The 27,919-nt window shown below is 43.1% G+C and overlaps 1 protein-coding gene and 1 long non-coding RNA gene across 9 annotated transcripts in view; both read right to left on the bottom strand.

The window, feature by feature from the left end:
• The window catches only part of NTM (neurotrimin), a 942,893-nt gene that overhangs the window by 86,086 nt on the left and 828,888 nt on the right, over nt 1-27,919 (bottom strand). The window lies entirely within an intron of this gene.
• On the bottom strand, nt 3,706-8,287 carry LOC144311547 (uncharacterized). Its single transcript, XR_013377161.1, has 5 exons — nt 8,216-8,287; nt 5,157-5,320; nt 4,856-4,951; nt 3,910-4,060; nt 3,706-3,801 (listed from the first exon to the last, which is right to left on the bottom strand). It is a non-coding gene; the product is annotated as an uncharacterized LOC144311547 (long non-coding RNA).

Genomic DNA, 27,919 nt, shown 5'->3' with positions numbered 1-27,919 from the left:
TGCGACCCTCCCGGCCACACCAGGGCGCAAATGCCAGTTTATGCAAAGCACATCATGGAAGCTAAAATGAGCTGGAGCCCGAATCCTGCAGCTGAAACATCCTGATGTTGACAGAATGGGGACGCATTTCCAAGCTCAAAATTTTATAATAATACCTCGAGGGAGTCATTGGCAAAGTTTGGCCAAAATATAATTAGTTTGCACAGCTATTAGAGGCTGATAAAAGGTTTTAATTTGTGGAGCGATCTCACGAATCTCAGATACTCCTAGCTGTTCTTGTTTTCCTTTCAAACTGGGTGGCTACTTGGCCCACATGAAACCCACCTCCATCCCTGCACAGGCTGGGCTGGCTGCCGGCGTCTGAGAGGGGATTTCTTTGCTCTTTGAAAAGGAGTGTAGGAGAAAGATAACTGAGATGCCCACATGACTTCCTCTTCTTCCTTGGATATTCTTTCTTCCTCTTGTCCCCTCCCCACCTTTATTATTATTATTATTATTATTATTATTGTTATTATAATTATTTTGAACCAAGCAGCCCCTTTAAAAATGCACCATTTGTCTTTACAAGTTGAAAATCTCCAAGAATTTACTCAGGATGACCCCCACCACCACCCACACCCCCTTCCAGGCTTCAGTCATCTTGTATAAAGTTATTGTTAAGATGCTGCCTTCCTTGAAGGTGGATAAATGACGATAACGCAAAGAAAGAAGGCTTGCCATCCAGAGGGTCCCCCAGGATGGTGAGGGCTTGAGTGGTTGATTTGAGGCTAAGGATGGACAGCACCTGCTGAGGGCTTCTGGATTCTTAACCAAGACAAACAAATGTGATGAGAGAATCCAAGGAGATGATATCAAACTACCACAATCTATCGTGCCTCTGCAAAGTGCACTTGAACAAAGGCTGGGATGGCATACGATAGCATAATACACGTTTTACCCACAGAAATTTGCCTCTAAGGGAGAGAGAACACAGAACACATACCCCGAAACCATCACAACAAAGGCTAGTTTACATTTTTCCTCCCAAACGCAGCTACTTAACAGAGCATTTCTATGTTTATGGGCAATTGGGCTTGATAGATGTACCAGAAATCAGGGAGCAGGACAGGAGGGTGTAAGCATGTTGGCATTTTCATCTAGCTTTTAAGTAAGCCCCCCCCCCCCATTTTTAGCTACATCTTAGGGTTAAGTGTTAGGAGTTGGGAGCAACTCACTACTAAACTTCAGTTGATGGAGAAGAATGTGATAGGTTAGAGGAGGAGGTGAAGGTTCCTGGAGAGAGCCAGCTACAGAAAGGACATTGTTTGCATTTATAACTTTGAGTTATTCTGATTGTCCCTGCTCAATAGTTGAAACATCCCCTTAGTTAATTTGGCTCATTTAACTAGACATCACTGAATTGTATTGCTACGAGGGGATGAAGACTAAATAATATTAAATTTAATTACATAGTACTGTGTCCAACACATGGCTACCATTTCAATAAATGTTAAATTCACATCAGAAAAACAGCCACATGAATCTCAACCAAACAAGATGTGTTCGTGTGCCAAATGGGAAAACCTAACTCTATGCATGTATGTGTTTATACCACTCATATATTGTCATATATATTTATTACATATACTATATATTGCATTTATATATTTTAATATATTTATATTTATATGTTAATATAAATTTACTTATAAACATATATGGTCTACATATATACACACAGTGTATATATAGATAAAATTTTATATGTACATAAATATATATATTTATAAATATAAATATATATAAATATGTATATATACATACACATATAAATATATATATGCATACACATACATACACATTATTTAAGTCATGATTAATTTTTCTAATAGGAAGTATAATACATGCAAAAGAAACATTTGGAACTCTCCTATGCCCAGTATTACTGGTTAACTGCTTAAATCCCTCAGTTTGATACATCAAAATGCCTTTTATTAAGGACACATCTGTCACAGAGTTTGGAATTTTTCCCTCTAATATGATCCCACTATCAAGTTCTTTTGAACAGATTTTCTTCAGTAGAGTTTCCCATGTCTGCTTGCTTCAATAAAGACTAGTGACAAAGCTTTTTCAGCAGGATGGTATTTTTCTGTCAAATATGTAGGGTCGACAGTGGACAGTAGCTGAGGGATCCACCATGTTTGAAACAATGCAATCTATCATCGGAGTATATAAAATCGCTCTTGAGATGGAATAACCAAGTTAGGATAGCTTAATTTTAAAATCGAGGAACTTGAGACAAAGAGCCAGTATTTTGTTGTATTGGAACCTCCCCCCACCAGAAGACTTATAATCATTATTTCAATATTCTATCCAAGTTTACACTCTTAGCTTTCGGCTTGATTCTACTCAGCTTTTGTCTCTGGTTCAGTAAAAAGAATTATAGGTAATTCCAATAAAGCAAACTGTTTGCAGGATTAGGGGAGGTAGAGAACAAGTGGAACGTACCAAATAGTATCACAATAAATTATTTATGTGTTTGCCTCTGCTGTTAAATTGTGAAATCCCTGAGGGCAGTAACCATGCCTCATTCATCATTATTTTTCCAATCTATTTATTTCTCCAGTTTTACAGGAATCTAGTAGATGTTAAATAAATGCTTCTAAATGGATGTATGAATGGATGGATGGATGGATGGATGGATGGATGGATGGATGGATGGACAAATGAACCAGGGAAAGCATAATACTCTCAAACCATATAAATATTATTCAACTGCTAGTGGAATAGTTTGGTAGATAATAGGAAATTAACTTGGTAGTGTTCTTTTGCTGAACTATAATTAAATTTAAAAAGGAAAATTAGTATTGTTGTTCTAGTATTATAAAGAATGAAAGATATGCACATCCTCACACCTCGTCATTATTCTTCAGATGCACGCCCTGAGATAAAAATAATAATACTAAGTTTCCAAAATGGATACTACAAAAAGCTTTGGTAGGGAAGATATACGGTAAAAGATGTTCCCAATTTATACTGTCTGCCAGCTCCTGTCACTCCTGAGATTATCTATTAAATCACAAAGGCCTTCTTCTCCCTTCCTCCATGGTCTCTTTCAGAAAAACTCAGTGCTACTTGAGAAGACTGGTGGGGGTAAACTGAGAAAAGTTTTTGAGAAGGATGTCAGCTCCACTGTTTAAAGAGAACAAAAACCCTCTAGAATGTTCTAGGAAACAATTTTGGTAATTTCAACCCTGACTACCTGGGCTGGATATGTAGCCCAACTGCTTAAGCTTCAAGTGTATTTAGGTCGTGTGGAGAAAAGGTTTCCAAAATTAAGAACATAGGTAATTTTGGGAAACTCACAAGTGGCATGACAGAGAATATATTTCTCTTTAAAGAAGATGATTAGATTGAGGTTTCAAGAGTCCAACGTTGTATTCAAACCCTTTTGATTCTTTCTCAGTTTGTAATATAAAAGTAATGTCTTAGGACACTCTGGGAATACAGTGCTCTCCACTCTAAAAACCAAAGGCACCAATTTCTGGCAGTCTTTCTGTTCCTGGAACATTATTTCTCACTTCTGATGCCTCACTCACCCCCAGGACCTATGTGGAAGTCACCAGCCTCGGATGGAGCAGAGCAACACATTTCCACTTGCCCCCCTCTGAAGTAGGGGCAACCCTGCTGTTTCTTCAGGTGGTTCTGAGCATGCTCTGTACAAGGCAGGGCTGGCATTTCTGAAGGCAAAACTGCTTCTGCTGGAAGAGGCTCCTCCCTTTTCGGTAGGCCCTCACTTCTCAGTGTGGTCTGTCCGTGAACCTACAGCATCAGCATCCCTGGCTGCTGGTTAGAAATGCCGAATTTCCAGCCCCACCCCAGACCTACTGAACATGCATTTTAACAAGATCCCCAGGTAATTATATGCACCTTAAAGTCTGAGAAGCAGGACTGTAAGTGACAAGGGAGTCCTGATGAAGAAACTCCTTTCATCTGCTGCTGTGTTCCCCTGGTGTGCTTCCAGCTGTGTTCCATCCAAGGCAATGAGCTCTGTGCACCCACACGCAGGCTCCTGTGAGCTCTGCAAATGAGAACTGCATGTTTCCAGGCGTCTCTACCACCCCTTGTGCCAAAAGACAATCTTATTGTCTAGCTCTGTTTTCTGCTTCCCCTCATCTGCCTGTTGTGGGTTGCCGTGGTCATACTGAGGATGTCAAATAGAAGAAGACAAGAGCTAAAAGTGATCAGAAAATGGTTTCTGTGAATCCACGCTCCTGAGCTGCAGGAGGGGAGGCATATTGATTATGTCTAACCCATCACATCACCTTTCTTTTCCATCTTCTTAGGAGTTTTGCCCGAAAGGATCAGAGGATGAGTGGACTCCCTCTGCTCCCTCCTCCTGCTTGCTGTGACTCATCCACACCTCCACAGTCTTGTCTTGCTCATGCACCCAGGAACATGGACTTTCTCACCTTCACCCTTTCCTCGCCACTCCCAGCCTCATCCCCTTATCAAGTGATGTGTCCCCTCCTCACTGATGAAGTGCACATCAAAAACAGTGGCAGATTTACAGGTTAAGAGTGATTTAGTGGCGTGCACTGCGGCCAAATTAATGCTGGCTATAATGTAGTTTACCTCATTAAACAATGCACACCAAGATCCTGTCTGTTGTAAAACAATTGGTCTCTGAAGCCCAGTATTCATCTTCCAGGGTTGCTGGGACATAATAAATGGGTAATATTCCAGTGATAATGGTAATGGAGTCACGGCTCAGAGCTAATATTATGGCAAAGTAGTAATTATTTCAACAGTAAACAAGGGGATGGTTGAGCTGCCGACAGAATTCAAGCCTATTGAAATGGTTCAGTTAATTTACTTGGAGTCCAGGCCTGGGACTGGCTGAGGGTAGGATGAAGTTTTTGTCCTCTGCTCAAGTGTTCCAAATCTTTCTCTGCTCTTTGATTTCCTCTGGCTGTGGAGAGAGTGAGAAATTCCCTTGTTTCTACTTGCCCTGCTTCTGATTTATAGGGAATGACAGGGACAGTGGCTTTAGGCCTCTGCCCGAGGATTCCAGAAAGAGGGGATGGAAATGGATCCAGAGAGGATACCACAGCCTCCAATGGCGAGACTTTGTCAGGGAGAGCAAACGTTAACTTATGGGTTAGAAAACCAGGGACCTTTATATGACAGACTTCGGCAAATTCCTCGTTTTTGTGGGTGCTCTGGCCCAAAGGCAGAGAGAGCAGTGAGCTAATTCTCAGGACACAGTGCTTAACTTAGCCGTCTGCAGTTCTGGAAGCTCCGTGAAATCTGAGGGAAACACCAGGCTCACCACAGTTTCCTGAAATCCAAAAGGAAAACTCTGAGATCAGATCATACATCACGGGCCTGGGACGTCCCCATGTGACCAAAATCATCAGGGATGACGTTGTCTTTGGCCAGAGGGACAAAGTGGAGGGAGAAGGGGAAACCAAGGTGAGAAGCAGGAAGGGCAATATACCCAAGTGAGCAATTTTGTGGCTTCCTCATATGATGTGCCCAGGTTCTAGTAATTTACTGCTGAGTAACAAACCACCCCCAACGGATCCTCATAACAACAGTCATGCCACTTTGCCTGTGGAGCTGGAGTGGTCTGGGCTCAGCCAGGTGACCTCGCCATGGCTTTGTATACAGCTGTGAGCCAGATGTTGACTGAGGTTGGGCCCTCTCCAGGTCTGCCCACCCCCACTCCTCCAGCTGGGCCTGGGGATCTGAGCTTCCCTTGCTTCTTGCTCTCTTGAGGTCTCCTCACACGGTCTCTCCATATGTCAACTTCAGGATAATTGTATTTCTCAGGTGGTGGCCGAAGGCTCCCCAGCTAGCATCCCATGAGAAACCGGGGAGAGCTTCATTGTCTTTTGTGACCTGAACACCGAAGTCCTGTAGCCCTGCTTCTGCTCTACCCCACTGCACAGGAGGGAGTCATGAAAGCAGCTCATTGTCCAGCGAAGGGGTTTCTACTGCAGCTGATGGACGGGCTCAATACCACTTATTAACACCAATATTGCCTTTCCATAGTGGTAGTCTAGCTTCTCTGATTTTGATTCAAACCTTTTCCATTGCTCTGTCCATCCCATGGTTAACTCATGTATAGATAGGTCTGGCCATCATCTCTTCATTGTAACATGAGTAATCATTACGGCCTTTGATTAAATGTCTTTTATGCCTAGAGTTGACATAGAATAGTCATGCATTCCTACTTTCAGCAATATATATTATTACCAACTTATGAACGAGGAAACTGACCGAAGCAGATGAAACAGAGGCCCTAAGATCCGAACACAGGTCTGTTTGATTCCAAAGTCTAAGCTTTCCACCGTGCTGTTTCCCTTCGTGCAAAACTAGTTTCTATAGATACTCTAAGAGCTAATGAATAATAGCCACAGGAGTCACTATTGTGTGCCTTTGGAAAACTTCCCTAACCTTTCTGAGGTTTTAACATTCTTTTCCGTAAAATGGAGACTCTAGGGTACCTATCGCATCGGGCTGTTATGAAGATTAAATGTGATTGGAGGTGTTGAGGATTCTGCACAGAGCCTGGCAAGAAATACATTCCCAAGTATGGTTACTAAATGATGCTTTTTAATAACCTCAATGAGAGCAAATCATTCTTCAAGCATAGCCTGTATTTTGTAAACAGTCATTTGGAATTGAATGATAAGATGTTTTATATATATATATATATATATATATAGTTTTATATATATATAATGAATTTGATGGATCTATATAATACATACAACCATTTATATATGTATGTATAAATATCTACATATACAAATATTTTTTAAAGACTTTATTTATTTATTCATGAGTATACACAGAGAGGAGAAAGAGAGAGGCAGAGACACAGGCAGAGGGAGAAGCAGGCTTCACGCAGGGAGCCTGACGTGGGACTCGATCCAGGGTCTCCAGGATCACACCCTGGGCTGCAGGCGGCGCTAAACTGCTGAGCCACCGGGGCTGCCCCATATACAAATATTTGATGAAAGGGTATATGTATTCCTATTTTTTAAAAGATTTATAATTTATTTGTGTGTGTGTGTGTGTGAGAGAGAGAGAGAGAGAGAGAGAGAGTAGGAGCAGGAGGGAGGGTCAGAGGGGGAGGGAGAAGCAGATTCCCCGCTGAGCAAGGAGTCTGATGCAGGGCTTGATCCCAGGACCCCAAGATCATGACCTGAGCTGAAGGCAGATGCCCACCAGACTTAGCTACCCAGGAGCCCCTGAGTGTACTCCTAGTTTTTAAAGCAACTCTTCCATGAAAGGAATTTCAAAGATTCCCAGCATTGCTGATGACTGAGGTTATGAGGAAGTACTAAGTTTGGTGCTTGTCAACAATACCCTATTGTTCAAAGAGACCATATATGCAAAGGTGAACATTAATTAGTTGCAAGCTTTTCCAGGGGGTTCACTTCTAAAAGCCCTAATGATCATCAGCATCATATGGCCCTGATCATCAGCAGGCCCATATATCATTTTGTGGAACTATCTTGGAAAACACATAGGACACTTGATTCAGTCTACTGTTTAACCACTGATTTTCCAGGTGGGGACAGCCTCTGAGTCCCATGTGTCTCAACATAAATTACCTCAGCTAACAGGGAGGTAAACCACCAGGGACTCACAAAGGGAGAGGGAAAAAGAAAAAAAAAAATAAGACCAAAAATTAATTTTAATAGTTTTTCCTTCTATTCCAGTGTTACCCAAAGTACTAAATTATAATACTGCTAATTCTAAAACCTCATCACTTTTTTTAAAAATATTTTATTTATTTATCCATGAGACACACAGGGAGGGAGAGAGAGGTAGAGACACAGGCAGAGGGAGAAGCAGGCTCCATGCCGGGAGCCCGACTTGGGACTTGATCCCAGGTCTCCAGCATCAGGCCCTGGGCTGAAGGCGGCGCTAAACTGCTGAGCCACTGGGGCTGCCCATTCTCATCGCTTTTCAATCCAATGTCATTAGAATGCAGTTGGAAGAACAGTCTGGAGGCTAGAGATAAATGGGACCTAAGGACGCAGATGTGGACCAAACACACATGCGCACATGTGTATCCATACATATGCACATATGCACAGTGAACAATTATAGCTTGATATGTGTTTGATAACAGGCTCCACCTCCCACTGATGCAGATTGGAGGACTCTAGCATTTTTCACCTCCCCAGAGTCTGAAGGTGATTCTAATGGTATTTACCGAAGATGGAAGCAGAGATGACCATCTACCTTTGTATCAGAAAACCCATTTGGGCTGCCTTTAGAATCTGAGCTTTGTTCCAGAATGTATCCCTTGGTAACACTTAGGGAATATCATGACTCTGACATCATCTGGAACAGTCTTAAGATCTCATGGAGCTCTAGGAGTCACAGCGAAAGGGGAAATAAGCCAATAGACCTTGGCTTTGTCCTATGGAGAGAATTATTAGTCTCAGATACAGCAATTTGCTGGTAGCAAATTATGGCTTCGCCTTCTTAATTCAATGTATTGTCTCTTCGAAGCATATTGTACTAGAATTGAAAATTGAAAATCTACTTCTAAAGGTTAAATTTATGATGATAAAAATTGTTGCAAACACATATTAAACATTTTGAAAAGTAGAAAAGTTAAGAAGAAGAATATAAATAACACCTGCACTTCCAACAGTTGGCAATAACCACTAATTAATTTTTTGAATAAAAACTGAGATTCACTTTGAAAGTGAGTGACAGGATTTCAAAGTACATCTCAATAGAAAATAAATCTCTTTGACAGAATGATCCTTTTTCTCATTGGTCAAATTATTATTATTATAATAATGTGTAAAATATTTTTGAAACTATGAAATCATAATGATGGGATTCTGAAAGACTATTCATCTCGGAGATGCCTGAGGAATTCAAAAGGAATGTAATAAATTGAGTAGAGCTCATATGACCGTGATCATCCAGGAAACATAAGACCTGTCTTGCCAAATAAACTCAGCGCTACAGGGGTTAGACAGAAATGGGAGAGGGGGGATAATGCTGGTGACCATCAAATGTGGATGTGAAACCAGAAGAGCTCGGGAGTCTGCAATTACTTGGGATGGTTGGAAGGTGCTGATTTAAATGCAAATGTGTTCCTCCTGGAAGATGGTGCCCATCATTAAAACTACTAGTGAAGGCAGGTTCTGATGTTAGCACAAAACACTATGTGAAAAAGAAAAGCGGGAACAGCATCTGAACAAACTTCCCTGAGGGTAAAACTGGAATCAACAGCAGGCCAGTGAGCATGTTTTAAGCTAACGAGATAAAAGATCCAGGGCTAGGGTTTATTTTCATGATCCATCCACCCCCTACCTTACCCCCAAACAAAAGCAACCCCAAAAAAAGACAAAGTGGGAAGAGCGTAGAATGGTGTGAAAAACAGAAGTACTCCTCTGGGGCCCGACAAATGAGTACCTCATGATAGAGGAAGTCAAAACAGAGCTCTCGCAAGTAGAGCACTGCAGCTGTGAGCCGGAGAGGCGTCCTTGAGGAATGGCTTGGGGCCATGCTCTGACGGGCCACCCTTAGGAGCACTGTTTTGAACATGGATGAGAAGGATCCTAACTGCAAGGTCACGGAATTACAAGAAAGAGAACCAGGGAAGGGGATAGGTATAAAAATAAGAATTTTGATAGCAGTGATCAGAACTGTCAAGAGCAGGTCTTCGTGTAGCACAGATATTGGGAAACTTCTTCTCTATAAAGACTAGATGATAAATATTCCAGGCTCTGTAGGACATATGGTGTAGTTTCAAGTACTCGAGTCTGACACTGCAAGACAAAAGCCGCTGTAAACGAATGGGTATGGCTGTGTTCTCTTAAAACTTTGTCTCATGTTCCCATAAAGCATTTTAATTTCAAATAATTTGCACATGTCATGAAGTATTATTTTTCTCTAGCTATTCTCCAACCATTTAAAAGTGGAAAATTGTTTCTGAACTCACAGGCTCTTCAAAAGCAGGTAGCAGGTTGGAGGTCAGATGTGGCCTGTTGGTCACAGGCTGCAGATCTCTGGTGTCATGAAATAGGGCAAGAAGAACCAGCGCTGGCTCGGAGGTCCTGACTCCTTCAGAAGTCAGAGACCCTGGACTGATTCTAAAACTAGCACAGATCCAACTCTGCCTTTTGGCCTGTGATCTCCCTTTTGGTTTCTGGCCTGCACACTCGTGTCCTGTTATCCTGCTCTTTTTAAGCAGATTCAACTCCCCTCACTCACTTGGGCTACATTCCATGTAGCACTGATAAAATGCTTAGGTGGACATTCAAATTAATTATGCTGCATAAATATAAGATTTACCAAATGATAATTGCTGCTGTTATACCAACAGTCATAATCAAGGGTTACGACACTTGCTTTTTGGGTTTATGTTGCAAAAAAGTGAAAACATCCTTGTCTTAGAAAACTGCTCTGTACTGGGATTCCGGCTCTCCTCCCTGCCTTCTTGACTTGCTTGGCATTGCTTGGAGGCTCTGCATGATTAACACAGAACCTTAAAGAAGGACCATGCACGTGATGTTTTCGTGTTTAGGGAGCACCTGTGATGGAGGACTGCTAATCTCGTGTTGTGATCCCATCTCACAGATGAGGCACCAGTTCACTGAGGTTAACTGGCTTGTTGAAGGCTACTCCCTTCCTAATTGGCAGAACAAGAGAGTCAAATCAAGTGTCCTGACAACAGTGGCCTTCCCTTTACAGTATTCCCTGCTACCTCCTCTCATCTGTGACCCCAGGATGCCAGGTGGCATCTGTGTGTTGCAGGTTCTCCTTTCCCGGATATAGACTGGAGGCAACCAAGCTCCATTAGTGAAGATACATGCTGGGTGGAAGGGCCCGGATGTCTGTTGCTTTTCACTCGGCCTGTAGCCTTTATCCGAGTTTCACCAAGGGATGTTGGATGATCAGTTGCCAGCCTCCCAACACACTCTACTCTCTTTTCTCCTTTACTTTCCCCCTCCTGTTTCCCAATGTGGTGTATATCATCAGATGGTGAAATAACTTGCATTGCCCTCCCCACCCCCCAGCACTTGGCAAGCACCTCCTTCCCTTATTCGCGCTGTGGGAAGTTTATAGTCAATATGAATTGTAATAGCTCCAAAGGGCTGTGTTCTCAGTGCTCTCCAGCTGGAGAACCCTCCCAGGCAAGACACGGGGAGAGTGACAACAACTCAATGTGAAGTTTTTAATTCCCTTTTGTATCTGACTTGGATCTTGAAAGGAACACTGCTGTGACCCTCCTGGCTCTCTCACTTTGCCTTCAACTCACTCAGCAGCCATGGCACTCAGGGAGGGCGGCAGACGGGTCCTCTCCCACTAGGCTGCCCTATCGATTAGCTAGGCAGAGAAAAGGGTTTTCATTTTTAAAGGCACATGGAAACATCCTCAAAGCCAATGTTTAATTTAAGTATCACATGAGGAGAGCAGCAAAGCATCTCGATGTTATCAAGCCCCATGGACAGCATCACATCTAATTCCAAGTTACTATTCCTGGAAGTGGGAGTTGAGAAGACTTTATGTCTCACCTCATGTCCCTGATGAGAGACAGGTATCCCAGCTGATGGCTGCATGCACTTCACTTACGTGGCTAGAACACTGCTTACCAGAGATGAGGAGGGCACATCCCGCCTCAAGACTGGACCGTTATATACCAGATAAATTGTTTTGTTTTTTTTTTTAGGCTAGAAATAGCCTTTTCTATTTGTGCTTTTGTTTATTAAACCTAGGACACAGTATTATTATTTTTGGTTAAACTTCAGTTACTTTCTGCTATTTTAATGGAACTTCCATTTCTCCCCAAATCCGATGCTGCTAATTATGAACGTTTTCTTTTACAGGTGAAAGAAAGGATGGTGCAAAGCCAATGGGCAGTCAGGTATTCACCATCTCTGCTCAACAGGCATTTGTTAGGAACCGGGAGTTTCCACTGGGAATCTTAGAAGCAGCTGGAGGTTTGACTCAAGGGGAAACTGAGGCTCTGGAGAAGATTGTCAAAAGGAAATGATAACCTGTGTACCAAGAGTTCATCTAAAAATAGTATGGGCCAAACTCTAGTGGATGAACCGAGGTATTGTGGAAAGGCACAAAAATTGGACAGCCACATTTGACTTGTAACATATGACCTTTGACACATTATTCAAGTATTAGGAGAACCCTGTCAATTTTTAAAAATAAGATAAGATGCTACCTGTCAATGGCAGACATAATAAGACACTAATGCTCACTGACAGCACCACCTTTGATGAGACATACATTTATTGAGACTTCATTTTATCCCAGGCACAGGACATGTACTCACATCCATTGTCACACGTATCCTTACAACAAGCCCAGGTACACATCCCATCATGATCCTCACTCTACAGATAAGATGCTTAAGGCTCAGAGAGGGTGGGCAATGTGGCCAAGGGGGCTATGCTTCGCGAGTCATATAATAAAAACTCAAGTCTTGAAAGTTCACCATGTCATGCCTCTGATGATGCTCAGGTGGTTTCTGGAACCCAGCCCATGCCCATGAAAGAGACAACATGCCAGTATCTGCAGATGGATCCAGAAGGCAAAGTTCACTTTCAAGCTCTACCCCATACTAGCTACCTGACCTTCAGCAAACTATTTAACAGTCTTGTCACTCGTCAAATATATATATAATAATAGCAGCTAAACTCTTAGGGTAGTTCCAAAGATTAGAGGAGTTGATATAGGTAAAATGTTAGCACATTAAAAAGAACGTTATAAGCCTCTGCTACTATTGTTTTTTTGTTTTTTTGTTTTGTTTTTTTTTCGCCTTTATTAACCTTAGTGTCATCCTCCACTCAGTATATCTCCCTCCAATCTCCTCGTACTCAAATGAGAAGATTCATCAAATCTTAGGCCTGAGCTCCTTCGGCCTTAGAAGCTGTACTTTCTCAGAGGCCAGCTTCTAAGTAACTTATTTATGTTTAATTGTCATTTTCTGAAGATCAGCATAGACATAGAGCTGTAATTAACCTTTTATTGGGATTCTTCCACAGGTTAAATGACTTGCTCAAAGTAGCAGAGAGTCAATGGCAGCAGTTGGAATGGAATGAAGGCTGCTGCTCTTCCGCCTAGATTGTGATAGATGAAAGTAGCTACCATTAATAGTGGAGTTATTAGGCATAAAATAAGGAGGGCAAAAGAGGACAAATGGCTACCTGAATGACATTGCAAGGCCTACCTTTTATTCCTTCTATCACTATTATGTTGACTGTGAGCAATTATGTGCTGTAGGTGGTTTGGTGATAGCCCAGAGTTAGGGCTATATCACACCGTCCACAGGGTCTGTTATGCACCAGGGCAGGACAAAGCCCCCGATTCTGAATCAGTGGTGGCCATGTATTCAGGCCTTGTCTGTCACACAGTCTAAGAGCCATTTCCTGGAAGATCATAGGGCTTTTTTCCAACCTGGATTTTCTCATCTGTCAAATAAAGCTAATAGCAATACTAACCTCTTACGGTTGTTAGAGAATCAAATGAAAATATTTTAAAATTTAAAAATGGCATAAAAATAGAAACTATTTGAATTCTAGCAAAAAAAAAAAAAGATGATCTAAGTTAGCATGTCCTTTGGTGAATGGGTTGATTCATCTTGGTTTTTGCTATAGATTAAAAAATAGGACACCCAGTAAGCAGGAGAGCTATGGGTTCGGGGTGGAGCCTCTGTAACCCACCTGCCTGGTTACATCTTGTCCAACCCTATAGTAGTGTACGTCTTTGAGCAGGTTACCTATGTGAGCTCTCTGGGTCTCAGTCTCTTGAACTATAAAAGAACAGTAATAACACCTACGTCACAAGTTTGTCAAGAAAATTTAAGAGTTTATGCATGTGAAATGGTTATAATAGTGCCTGGAACATAGACAACTACTTTAAAAATTTTGGTTATCATGATGATGATGATGATGATGATGATGATGATGATGATGATGATCCCTCTTTCAGTCTTCTTTCCATATGGTTAGAATCTAACCATTTTAGACTGCTGCTATTTGTCTAATTACTGCCACTTGCATTTTTAGGCACAGAAACACTAGCTCCTAGCCTAAGAATCCAGGCTTGCTGAGATCCTAGGGTCCTTTACTGCTGTCTGCATTATAACAATGAAGTAGGGCTCTCATCAAGAGGTTCTTATAACCATGACAACATGAGCAGCACCACTCTACTGAGGATGTCATTGCCATGACAACACCTGAGTGACCAAAATCAAGAGGCCTAGAAAAGTGCTGTGATAAAGAGAGAAAACATCAACACAGAGGAATGTGGCCGTTTAAGAGAAGAACAAGGACTGGCCAGTGTGGACGCTTGGCAGTGAAGCCAAAGAAAGCAAAATTATGTTGATGTAAACATTGTGGTCACATTCATTAAGTTGCCCTTGATTTTCAAGGGCCAAGGGTTCTGGTTGGAAACAGAGATGCAAAGACAGATGGAACCACTTCTTTCCAACTCTTCCATGGATTTCACAATGTGCCATAACAATCAAGGGCCTTTTTCCCCTCTCAAAGGGAAGAAATGCCTCTAGGGTAATGTGGGCAATGAGAAGGAGTTTGTTAGGACTGTGAGGGAGAAATACTTTGAAGAGTTCTCAGGAACTTACTTGTAGGATTAGGTGGAGAAGATGTCACTACCTGTCACTGCTGGTACTTTTTTCCAGGTTGGTGAACTCTCTCCCATCTCCAACATTAGTCCAGATTAAGCACAGATTATCTGCTCCCTCTACTCTGTCTGACCTAAACTCAGCAACACTGAGGCAGCAGAGATGTTTACATAATTTCCAGGGCATACATCTGCAGAGAACTAAAATATTTTCCCCAGACGGCTGTCTCCCCCAGAATAGAACTTGGGTTGTGTTTGTCAGCTCTTCCAGGGTACTTAGTTGGCCATCCTAACCCATCCCCTTTGGAGCTTCCTGGAAGGGTTTCACCTGGATAATCCTCTGTGGCCAAAGGGGTGTCTGCCCAAGGCTAACTGGGTTCCTGTTCTGGTGGTGAGGAATAGATGAATTCAAATACTCTGTTCTAGTTGAGTATCTGGTCATGGAAGGGCAAATATTGAGGACTTTGAGAACTTCTTCCCTGGTCTCTAAGGGGGGAGGGGTTGATAAATAAGCAGATATCATCCTTGATGCTCCTTGTCATGGGCTCTTTCACACTCCAAGCAATGTTTCCCATAAGTGCTTTAGCTGCCAATGTTCAGTGGGATCTCCACTGGACTTGGCAGCAGAGTCTCATCTCCAGACAATGTTCCTTAGTGTCAGAGACAGTCAGTTGCTTTAGCAATGTGGAGACTTTGGTTTTGAATTCCCAGATCACTCAAAAGCCACATAGAGAAATTTTGGGATCACTCAAAGTGTATAGGTTGCTCCATAAGCACAGACCAGTCTTAGCTAATTCTTTCTTTTATTTCACCCAAAGAGGAGGGACAGTTGAGATCCCTAACACAAGTATAGCTGACCCTTGGACGACATGGGGATCAGGGGTGCTGAGACTTTGTGCAGTTGAAAGTCTACATATCAACCTTGAGCCCCCAAAACCTACCTACTAATAGCCTGTCAACCGGAAGCCTTACCAATGACATAAACAGTCAGTTAACATGTATTTTGTACGTTACATGTATTTGATGCCGTATTCTTTTAATAAAGGAAGCTACAGAAAGGAAAATATTATTAAGAAAACAGTAAGGAAGAGAAAATACATTTACAGTGCTATACTGTATTTATAAAAAAAAAGAAAAGTTCTCATCTAAGTGGACCCAGGCAGTCCAAATTCATGCTGTTCAAGGACCACTATGATTACACAGCAATAATAGCCAAGAGATGGCCAAGGAAAGCCAGGCTGCAGACTGGACTTTGGGAAAATATCCTTCTTTACCCTCACACTCCCCTCCAAAAACTAACCCTACATCATGCCATATTTTATAGCAAAACTTCTCAAGGACTTTATTACCCTTTCCATCCATCCAACTCACTCTCTCCCCTTCCAATCAATCTTGCCCCATATCTTCTGGCACCAGAACCATTGTCACCAGCCAGGGTCTCATGCAAGTACATTTCACCAATTCTGAGCTCCCCATCTCCCTTGTCTTCCAAGGGATACGCAAGGATCACTCTCCCCTTTTAGGAAGCATCCTCTTCCTTATCTTTCAGATTACCTTTGTCACTCTCTGGCTGCTGCCTCACCACTATCTGTGCTGGCTCATTCTCTTGTCTTGGCACCCCAGTATGGGAATGCCCCAAGGCCCAGGCCACAAAACTATCCTATAACCATATAACCATCCTCACCTTGTAGGAGGTGATAGCTTGCCTTACAGGGCTGAATGCCATGAGGATGCTACTGACCCCCACATTTATTCCTCTAGCCCATGCACCCTCACATAGCCAGCTCTCTGCTAGCATCGTCACTTGTGAACCTTAGGTTCCAAGCTCCTGTTTCCACCTACAAATCTGCTCCTCTTGGAGTTCTTGGCAGCAGAAAATGGTATCGCTAGTCGCCAATGGCACCGGCTACAAATCTCAGTCACCCTTGATTCTTACCTCGGCCTCACAACTCCCATGTTTACTCAGTGAATCTTGGCAGCTTTAATTCAGAATATATTCCACATTGAACATGGTCTTACCACCTTCAACCCTACCACGACAGTTCACATCATTATCATTCCTTGAGGGACCAAAGCAGTATCTGAATTGGCATCCCAGTTGCTACCCTTACCTCACCTCTTGACCCCTGTCTTTTGCTTCAAGCAGTTAAAATGACCCTTGAACAACATGTATTCAATCATTTCACTCTGTTGCTTAAAACTGGTCAGTATTTGTGATGCAAATACATTCCAAAATTTTAACATGGTTTTCCAGGAGCTACATGATCTGACCCTTGTCTCTCTTTAATCACATACTAGGTCACTTCTTTGTGTCCACATTCTTATGGTTTTTCATACACACTAAGCATGTTCTGGACACGTGGTCTTGGTATTTGCAGATATCTTTGCTTGGAATACTCTCTCTTGATACATCCCATCCATGGGTTCACTTCCCTTGGGCCTCTAGGTATCTGTCAAGGCTGCTCCTGATACTCTAATGTAGTACCACTCACCCTTCTCTATCGCATCTCTGGGTAAATGTGTCCTTTTCTTCCACAAAACAATCTTTCCCTGACACTAGGTGGCATATTTATTTATCAAATATTACCTTTACTTCCTTGTCGCAGCTCCACAAGGCAGAGTTTTTTTTTTGTTTTTTTTGTTTTTTTTTTATTTATTTTTTTTTTTTAGGCAGAGACTTTGGATGCTGTGTTCACCACACAGTCAGAAGGACCTAGACATGCACTCTTGTGCTTTAGGTACTCAATAAATATCTGTTGAATAAAAGATGATCCTTTCTATTTATTATAACTCTGCTGTACTCTATCATTTCTGTTCAATCTAATAAATCTTGATTCTTTAAAAAAATAAATAAATAAGTCTGGAGTTGTCATGATCATTTTTGGAGAAAAGGGAGCTAGCCTACATGGATCAATGGACAAAAATAAATCAGACACCAGCTAGTTCCTAACACCTTACCTATTGCCACATAGGAGAAAAGCCAGATAGATAATTAGCCTTAATCCCTCAAAACAGGCAGTAAGGAGACCATTCTAGGTACCTAGGAGTTCTTGTCAACATAGTCTCTGCCTGCACTCTCACCTCACATTGACCCTATTACCAGCTTCTGGCAATTGGCCCGGCTACATATCTCTTAATTCTTTACACTCCCCTCCTCTCCTACTATCTCATGATCTCTGACCTTGACCTTTTAATGGCCTTGAAAAAGTGAGTCCCCTTGCTCTGGGTCATAAAGAAAGGCTTGACCTTGCCAAAAGCTACCATTGTCACTACCTCACCTTAAGGTTTAGGAAGAAAAGAGATTCCTAACCCTTACCACAGGCACAGGCTGCAGCTGAAATCTGCAAAATGCAGTTTTACTGTCTTCCATTGGGAACAATTTAAATCCAACATGCCTCACTCCTGTCACTGCCCAGGTGACTCTGCAACCAGACCCTTCCCCCCATCACCAATGTCCTGCGGCTCTTTCATCCCCCCTTCTCCCCGCCTTACATTCTGGGGAACACCACTCGGTACCTAAGCGAGACCCTCTGTCTGGCCCTCAGCCCCTAGGCTGACCACTACCTGAACTGCCTTAAGTAATGAAAGTCCAGCTACTTCCTGAGGGCAACACATCCTCTGTGGCTCTCTCAAGAAATTGCTGGATTGTTTTTTTTGGCATCTGGAGGTTGGGGTGATGGTCCTTTCACTCCTCAAGATCACCTGGAGACCATTCCTCTTTCACATTTTTATTGAAAACCCTTTCAAAGCTTTTTCCCTCTGGCAATGTTGCAGCTACCTGTCCTTGCTGCCAATGACTGATGTCCTGAACTCCTCATGACTCTTTGAGGGCTTTCACATGGCTCACAGTCCTACTTGTCACTAACCTCAGCCATCATTGGCTATGACTTCAACATCCCTTTGATGATTTGTCAGACACCTGCACTGTCAGCTTCCTGGACCCCTCTTCTCCATGGACCTTCCCTTCTGTCTCACCATATTCTAGCACTGTGATTGGCCTGATCATGCTATTCTCCAGAACCTGTAATCACTAATTAAGGAACCAGCTTGTAACTTTCCAGCATGCTCCACTCTTCATAGTGTAAGTCCATGCTGACTTGATTCACCCATTCCTTGAACAAGTAATTCCTGAATGTCTGTAATTTGACAGGCACATGATAACCATTGGTGTACACAACATTAAACAAGAAAGAGCATGTTCCTTCCCCTCATAAAGCTTATAATCCATTAAGAAGAAGGTAGGCAGTGCATAAATCTGATAGCCCCATGGGCTCCTTGATGACCCTGACCCTGGCAGCTGTGTCCTGATTCAGGGCCTTTGTATTCACCACTAGCCCTGCCAAGAACGTTCCTTCTGGGGTTAGTCCAGTGTCTTCCCACAACCCTCATGGGCTGTGTTCTTAATGACTCCATCCCTGTCTGTTTAAGATTACAACACCCACATAAGCTTAAACCATGCAAAATAATCTTAAGTCGTTAATGACAAAAATACGATTTTCTTTGAATGTTTAAAAACTTTTCGGATCCCTGGGTGGCGCAGTGGTTTGGTGCCTGCCTTTGGCCCAGGGCGCGATCCTGGAGACCCGGGATCGAATCCCACGTCGGGCTCCCGGTGCATGGAGCCTGCTTCTCCCTCTGCCTGTGTCTCAGCCTCTCTCCTCTCTCTGTGTGACTATCATAAATAAATAAAAAAAAAAATTTAAAAAAAAACTTTTGCCATAACATTAAAAATCTTAACATTGGTTAAAAGTGAATAGGAAAAAAAATAAATAAATAAAAGTGAATAGGGACATAGAAATAGTAAAACTAATATTTACTTAGTATCCTAAATTTGGAACATTAGAAATGTTGACAATTAACAGAAGTTTTTGTTTAAACAAAAAGACAGCAACCCCCAACACATGCTGATAATCACTTTGCCTTTTATCTTGACTAATGTTTCCACAGTAATTACCATATAACACATTATAAGGTTTACATATCCATCAGCTTATTTTCTCTCTCACTAGAAGCTCTCTGAAGCCAGGGTTTTGTCTGCTTTGCTCATTCATGTGTCTCCAATGCCTTAGGACAGTCATTCAGCAGACAGAAGTTGCTTCATAAGCAATTATTGAGGAACACATGAATTCATACAGGGACAATCAAACCTGTTTTGCCAAGGAATTTTTCTGGGGAATGTGGGGAATCTGTGTCACCTTCCCTGATTAAATCATTTTCTGGAATAGTGGGTGATAGAATAAATTAATTGGTGAAGGGAGAAAGCCATTTGTCTCTTTCTCTCATGCAGATGATTAGCCAAATATCTTCAACCACAGTGACCCCAGTGAACCATTCAGTAGAGGGCAAACCAGTGATGCAGGAAATTAGAGAAGGAACACAAGGCTTCCTGAGTGCAGAACAGTTAAACAGGAGTCCTGAACCCATTATGGAGGAACTGATGAAAGAACAAAGTCATTCCTCTGAACTCTCTGTTAGAAAAGGGAAGAGGGATTTGCTTTTTGGGGCGAGGGGTGGGTGTGAGCAAAGAGGAATCAGTCACTGTTGGGGAGAATTGGCAAAGATGATTCTCCTAGGGATGGAAGAGCTACAGCTTCCTGACCTCAAATTCAAAGGTGATGACCAAGCTGACCGTGCAGTAATTCTCGGAGAACCTGTGCAGTCTAGCCAGGAAGGAGGCTGGAGCTTCCTTGATCTGAGAGGAACCACATTGGTATTCCGTTCATTCCCTCCCCACTGTCCTGGCTCCAGTAGTAAAAGCATTTTACACCACTACGAAGATAAAGTATGCCAAATACCACAAGGACACGTAGGGAAACTGAATGGAGTCAGATAATGAAAAACATACCCTGGAATCCAGCAATTTCTTTTCATATCTAAAGCTGTTAAAGTGTAAAACAACCTAATAATAACAATCAAAGCAGAGGACATACCATTGTGTGAGAGAACGATAGTATTTAACATGAAGAAAAAATAAATCAAGTCAGAGAGCAGCTGCATCACTGCCACGGGTCCTGGTCCCGTGGTGGAAGGGGAAGGGTGAGAGAGCATAAAACTCACAAAGGCCTACTCAGTAGGAGGAAGAGAACTCAGCTGAGAACTGAGGCAAAATCGACCCTCCATGCTGGGCTCTGTCCTCTGCTCAGAGGTTTCATGCAAAGATCCACTGAAAGGAGCCTCAGATCACTGGGGAGGATGGAATGCCAAGGCCAAGCCCAGTGCCCCAACCAGAGTCCAGTGTCTGAACAAGGGTGTGGGTGACTTTGAAAGAATGGTGTGAAAAAGTGGACAAACCAGAGACCATAAGCCCCGGGCTGGCAGGAAATGTGAAACCAGACTATAGACATGTCTCAGAAGATCCAGAAGAAGCAATGGGTCAGCAATCAGGCAGGAAATCAATACACATTAAGAATATGGATCTTGGAGTAGAAAATACTTAGATTTGACTTTCACCTTGGCCATTTCATATTTGTGGGGAAATTATCCTCTCAAATCTCCATTTCTTTACCACTAATATGAAAATAGTATCTACTTATTAGACCATTCATGAGAATTAAGTGGTATCAAGTATGTAAAGTAAAGGGCCCAGCACAAGGCAACTAATATACAGTAGGTTCTTGAATGTGAGTGTGATCAGAAGCACTTGAGGGATTGGCTAACGTGCAGACTTCTGGGTCTCCCACCTTAGCTCTGGGGCGTAAGCCAGGTGATGCTAACGCTGCTAGTGCAGGGACCAGCCTTTGAGAATGGCACTGTATAGCAGTGGCGAAGCACATTCTGGAGACAGTGCTGGGGCTGGATCTCAGCAGTGCATCTCGGAGCTGTGTGACCTTGATCCATTAGCCTGACCTCTCCAAGCCTCCCTCCCTCACTGGTAAAGTAGCCTAATCATGGGACGTGCTTCACACTGCTGTTGTGAATAATCCACACTACCATGCGTAAATGTTCAGAAGAGTACCTAGTACACTTTTAAGCATCCACAAACTGTTTTTGTTACTCTTGGATAAAAGAGACTCTGGTTATAATCTAGACTCTAGGGGGAAAGCAGTCATCTCAGATCAAGCCACGATTCAGGATTCAAAAGTGTGGTACAAAGTCAGATCTACACATTGAAGTCCTGGTGATAAGGACATTTGGAATGGAAACTCTCTCCAAGTTGGCATGGCTGTTCTTGGTGGCTCCCCAACACAGGACCCCAAAGCCTTTAGTGTCTACGCGGGTCTGATGGAGAAGAGGTCACTGTGGTTGTGGTGGTGAAGCCCTGCTGAGACCCTTCTTACACCCCAAGTAGAGCTGCCTAACTACAGGTGCTCATCAGAAATGAGGTCTCCTGGATGGGCTGTCATTTTCAGAAGTCCTTTGCATCTTACTCAGCCAGGGCTGGTTAGCATCTGCGGGGCAGATGATACAATCCTCTTGCTTTTATGTTTCCTTTTTTGTTCTATCAAAACAATTCTGCATAGTAACGGTCACCAAGTACCAGCATAAATAGCCTGACTAAGGAAAGTGTGGGGAAAGATGCTGTTAGCAATGTCTGAATTCAGCAGACGTCTGATTCTACATTTTTCAAGGGTTTTAAAATAATTGGGTAAAACCACAAACAGTGTCTGTGGTATGCACTCCTGCCCTTGGTTTCTAGACGGAGGCTTGATTTCATATGTTCTCAATCCAGCCACATTGAACTCATTAATTTCCCCACTAGTCTTTTTATGATTCTCCTCTTCTTTGAGGTAGGAAGTTGCACAGCTATAATATTGCTTTAAACCAGATCATAAATTTTAAACTTATGAAAACGCTTATTGACATTGGCAAATTTTACCCTAACTGTATCTAACTCGCTGTAATTTTACAGTTAAAGAGAATTACGGAATTAAACAGTCATCAGTAAATGCCTTCCTCGGCTTTCTTCTTTCCCACCTTGGTCGGTGTGTCTGTGTCTAAACCATTCGCTTAACGAGTTTCTCGATCACTTTGCCTCAGACTTGAAGTTGCGCCACTGGTTTATCTTTATCATAATAAATCGCTTTCTCTGTATAGGTTGGGCCTAATACCGTATGCTCTGCTGCTACTGTGGACAGGAGATCTGCCACTTTCAATTATGATGCAATTATTTTTTTTTTCTTCCACCATCAATGACCACTGTAATATCTTTTGCAATAGCAATTACTTGGTTCTCCTGGGATAGCTACTTGGGGGTACTCTGGGAATTTTAATCAAGTACCTACGTTAATTAGAAAATGGTGGGGGGGGTGATGAGGGAGGTGCTGATTAAGCATCTTTGAATATCTATCCATTCTGGCAATTGACTGAGCTTCAGCTTTTGTAAGGATTCAACCTTTTCAGAGAAAAGAATTTTAATTTCTTCCCCTTTTGTTCTTGTCTCATGGGTGGGAGGGAGAGGAAGGTGCTGGCTGGGGCTGCGGAAGCTAATGTTGTTGGGTACCTACTACATGTCATCATGGGGCCAGGAGCTTGGCATTGAAGAGTCCACGTAAACCTCACCACATCCATGTTAGAAAGGTCTTATTATTTCTGTTTTGCAGATGAAGAGTCTTAGGCTTGGTCCTGGGAGCAGACCAGTGGGAGGGGGGGGGGATCTTTTCTTATAAAATCTTTGGACTCGTTTGAGAAACATATTATAGACAGTAAAGGATGATATGAAGAGATGAAGCTCCTGTATATTGCCCTTTACTCACTATAACTGCTTTTATTTTCAATTATGCACCAGAAAGACTTAATTTTAAAAAGGGATGGGACATACGGTATCCATAGATTGGACACCTTTTTGTTCAACAATCACAGGGCCTGCAAACATCTGGTGCTGTGCTAGGCACTGAGTTTGTGATAAAATAAAACAGCATAAGAACTGTTCCTGCTCTCCTTGATCCCTTGGACAGGAAGAGGGCCTCATGAGCCTATGAGTCGCAGTAAGAATTGCCATTGTTAGAAGTCTGTGCAAAGAGCTATGGTATCTCAAAAAAAAAAAGAGGTGACTCACTTTGCCTGAAGAAAGTCACCAGAGACCTCTGAACTGGTCACATTTGAGCATGGTCTTAGGACAAAGGTAAAACTCTATCCGAAAGGTGCAAGGAGATGATATAGGAAGACTAGATGGTAAGTGCAAAGGTAAAGGCACCAACTATGCAGCAAATGTCACGTTGTTGGTGTGATTGCAGCATGTGGGGCAAATGGGGTCCAGAACCAAATAATAAATCTCTCAATGCTATGCCAGGGAGCAAGAACAAAGCTTATAAAGAGATGCCTCTTCCAGAAGGTTCATCGCTACCTTGGTGTGACCTAGCCATTGAGCAGTGGAGGGGACTTCAAATCCAGCTGGACCTGTTTTCAAGGCCCATCTCCCTCAGACAGATGGCCGCCTTAGGAGGCAGCTTCCACCTGTGAAGATGGGGCCATTACAGGTAGCCAGAACCTCAAAGAAAGGCCAGACATTCCAGAATGCCTGAAGCAGAAGAATGGAGCTGGAAAATTCATACCTGCCCTCAGGAAGCAGAAAAATAGAGCAGACTCACTGGCCATTTCCCAAACACACCTCCGGAGTGAAGTAACAAAGGGGAAAATAAAAAGCTTCTCTCCTATGTCTCTTCGATTCTCATACTCCAGTGGAAGACAGGTAAGCAGCTGGCAGCTCAGCAGGTTTCCTGGGCAGGGAGCCTACCCTGAAAAGTTGTAAAAAGACACAGATCCCAAGGCTTCCTTTTTTTTTTTTTTTTGCCTCAGGTCCTTCTTTCTTTGGAACTCAGGCCACTTGCCTGGTTTCATAGCACAGGCAACCATGACTGGAGAGTGAATTTATTCACCGAGCCCCCTTGGCCTACTCTAGTAAGGATTTATGGCCTGTATTGATTAATTACAGGGCAACCCAATCAAAATGAGAGTCTAAGAGTTGTCCAGAGTTGGCACAGAGATATTTTAAAAACATCTTTTTCTTTCTTACCTTTTTTGGGGGGTAGAGGGGAGCTTTTTTGGTTTTCTCCTGCTGGGTGGTAACCATCTGTGGGCAAGGAGATGCCTTTAGTTCCATTTTGTCCTCCTTGCCTTCCATCCCCAGCTCTTCTTTGCTGGAGAAGTTTTTCTCGTCTGCCATCCTAATGATCTCTGTGCCACATGGGGTCCCTGATGCTGGTGCTGACAGACTGCTCATTAGTGCCAGGGTGCTGCAGTCAGCCGATGGCATGCCACAGCTCTGCTCCTGACACTTTTTCACAGAGCTGTCACTGGAGTCATGGCGCCTGCCAGCTCTGGTTGAACTCAAGCTGTGATACCTCCAGTGCCAATTAGTGCTTCAGTGTCCTGCTTGGCTGGGGAGGAAGACCTGTCAGTGCTGACAAATGGGGAAATAGGTGGGCGTGGAGGGGGGGTACAGAGGGAAGGACTCTGGGCATTGGCAAGGAGAAGGGCTTCCATCCAAGGGTCACTTTGTCCTCACCAACTTGGTGAGGTTTTCGGTGCCTTTTAAAACCATGAGAAACAAGGTCCAGAGAAACCAACTGTCCCTGGGCCTCTTCAAGTACAGCAGGGGAGCTCAGGTGGACAGGAAGAGATTTGGCAGCTGGGGAAGGTTGCTCAGTCTTGCAGGTATGGTCCACTGCACACTGTGGAAAGGGAAGGGTTCCGTAACAGGGCCTGGGTTGCAAATATAGACATGTGGTCCTGCTCTCATTCTGCACCCAGAGTCTTTCTATGGCCCTGGGAAAAACCAATCAATCTCTTTCCCACTTTAATTCATATACTGTAGGAGGGCGGGGGAAGGCAGGGAGAATTTTTCAACTAATATTTCTCTCTCTCTTTTTTTTTTTTTTGGTACTGATTTCTCTCTTTGGATTTTTATTTTTTTAACCCATGAGGTGCAGCAGATTTTCATATACCATTGAACTAACTTTCCCTGGCAATATATGGGATTATTTTATGAAACTGTTGGGAGCCACTGAGGGTTTAGGTATAATTAGGGTTGGGAAGAGTAATACACCAAAAGGATCAAGAGCCCAGAAAGGCCAGATGAAGACAAGGTGAGAGAAACACACACATCAGGGGGAGTGATTGAGGCAGTGAGGGAAGCGGAAGGGATTTCACAGAAGACCCACTTTCAAAGTCACTTGTGAGCCTTCTCAACTTTTTCAAAAGAGTACTTGAAAAGGAATCTCTCCTCAAGGAAGAGTCAAGCCCTGCCATAGCAGGTTCCCCAGTAGAGGGACTTCAGGAAAGGCTTGACAATCCTGTGAAGACCAGAGAAAATGTCCTGGAGACCTCCCAGTTGAGCTCCAGCAGGAAACGCACCAGGTCCCAACAGCGATATCAAAGTAGAAGAGAATTTCTCAGGGTTCAGGATGAAGTCTTTGAACCAGGAGTACAGGCTTGCCTCTCGGGGGCACTGGCAAAGGTAAGTGCTTGCTTACTGAATCAACAAATACTCCTTGAATGCTTTCCAGATGCTGGGCATTGAGCTAGAAGGTGAAGAAGCAAAGTGAGATGTAGGGCCTCAAAGAGACGTAGGTCTCAAGGAACTCATGGACCAGAAATCAAGACACACTCTGTAAATAGCTCATTGGACCTTACTGATCCCCCAACCAATGTCTAGGTACGAAGTATTCCTTTAGCAGCCTTGGTGAGGTTTTTATTTTCAGTGTTTTGTATGATGGGAGAGAGGAAGAGGTCAGGACACTCAAGAGGGCAGCTCCATTAGGACGCTCAGTGATTCCTGGTTCCATATGCATCAAAGAACTCAGACAAGAACAATCGGACTCATACCTTCATCCGAGTTTCATGTTGGGATCTCGGGGTTGTGGTAATATAGGAATCGCAGCCTCCTCTCTAAAGCTCTTAAAACCCAATAGCAACTGGAAACCTAAACATTTGACTTTGAGAATACTTTTCCATGAAGAGAGAGGTGCTAATAAGCACCTTTTAGGATATCCTGAAAGAGATGGTATTTCTATTTCCTTAGGGAAGACTCAGAGGAATAGAGAACATTGAAAGTATTCTTTTGGACACAAGAAGACTAGAGCTTAGAGCTGTGTAAAAATAAATTCCTGCATGCCTAGACGGGGACGAAAGACAAGATACAGAGCCATGAATGGGGAATGTGTCTATAGGAGACAGAGGTCCCTGAGGCCACCTGGGCCACTGCAGTAGGATGCTAGTACTTTTTACAGAGTTAGGCAAGGGGCCAATAAAACATTCGTATGGATCCAAGTGGATTTCCATGTGAGACAGGGAGACGAGGGCGCGTCTTTCTGAAAAGATCAAGGCCAATGCAGGTGTAAGCAACACTCGCACACTCCAGAGCAGCTGTGTAGAGGGAGGGCGGGCATCTTTCCAAACTCGTGTACTTTCTTCTTGACCTCTTGGGAGTGGTAGGCTCATGAGGGGAACTAGAAGACATGTTGCCAGGAGTAAGAGGAAACCGCTTCCCATGATCAATGGTAGCACAGCGATGTGGCTTGGGAGGCCTCCGTTCCCTCTCCATCTTGGATATGGATAAATGACGTTTTCTCCATCCGACGTAAAGTGCCAGGCAGGTGATTTCAAGGACAAGGCTCCTCTACCCTCTTCCAACCAGATGTTACTCCTAAGTGGCTGTGTATCAAAATAGTAGGAGCCAGTTACTAAGTGGTGGTTAACACTCCTGTTCCCCTTTTTCACATAAAAGGTGGTCAAGGCTCCTATATATTCTAAGGAGGTTTATGTAAATTTATTACATGTAGCACCATATGAGTTATGATGGAAAAAACTCGGATTTTTCAGAAATGTACAAAACAAACAGATCCGTCTGGAGGGATAAAATGTAATGAAGCCATCAGGGTTGCCGACGTGCTTAGCTTCCATCAGCTATCGATTCAGGGATTATAATGGGTACCTGTGTGAGAATGCTCCAGAATGAAACATGATCTACCCCCACAGGATGGGACAAAAGATGACAACAGCTCTCTGCCTCTGGAGCCTTTTCTGAGATGCGTCCTATATTTTTTTCCTCCAAGGAACCCCAAGCCTGTCCCAACTTATTTAAAATAAGTACCGTTTTGGAAATATTTAGTGGGGGAAGATGAAGGTCTGACGGCTAAGGGTCTCCAGCTTCAGTTCAGACCTGGCAGCAGCCCAATGACACCTCTGATCTCCAAATAATCAATCACAGGGAAAACGGCACCCTGGTGAGTTCAAGGTGATTAGTTACTGCTTGGCATGTCTCATCAGTTTGAATCTGGGATAGCTAATCTGGACCAGGGATCTGGAAACGGCTGTTCATCTAAATTACTCTGATCCACAGGTAAATTCTGATTAT

This window comes from Canis aureus, chromosome 3 (genome assembly GCF_053574225.1).
Source record: "Canis aureus isolate CA01 chromosome 3, VMU_Caureus_v.1.0, whole genome shotgun sequence".
NCBI lineage: Eukaryota > Metazoa > Chordata > Mammalia > Carnivora > Canidae > Canis > Canis aureus.
This window is presented reverse-complemented; position numbering and strand designations above follow the sequence as displayed.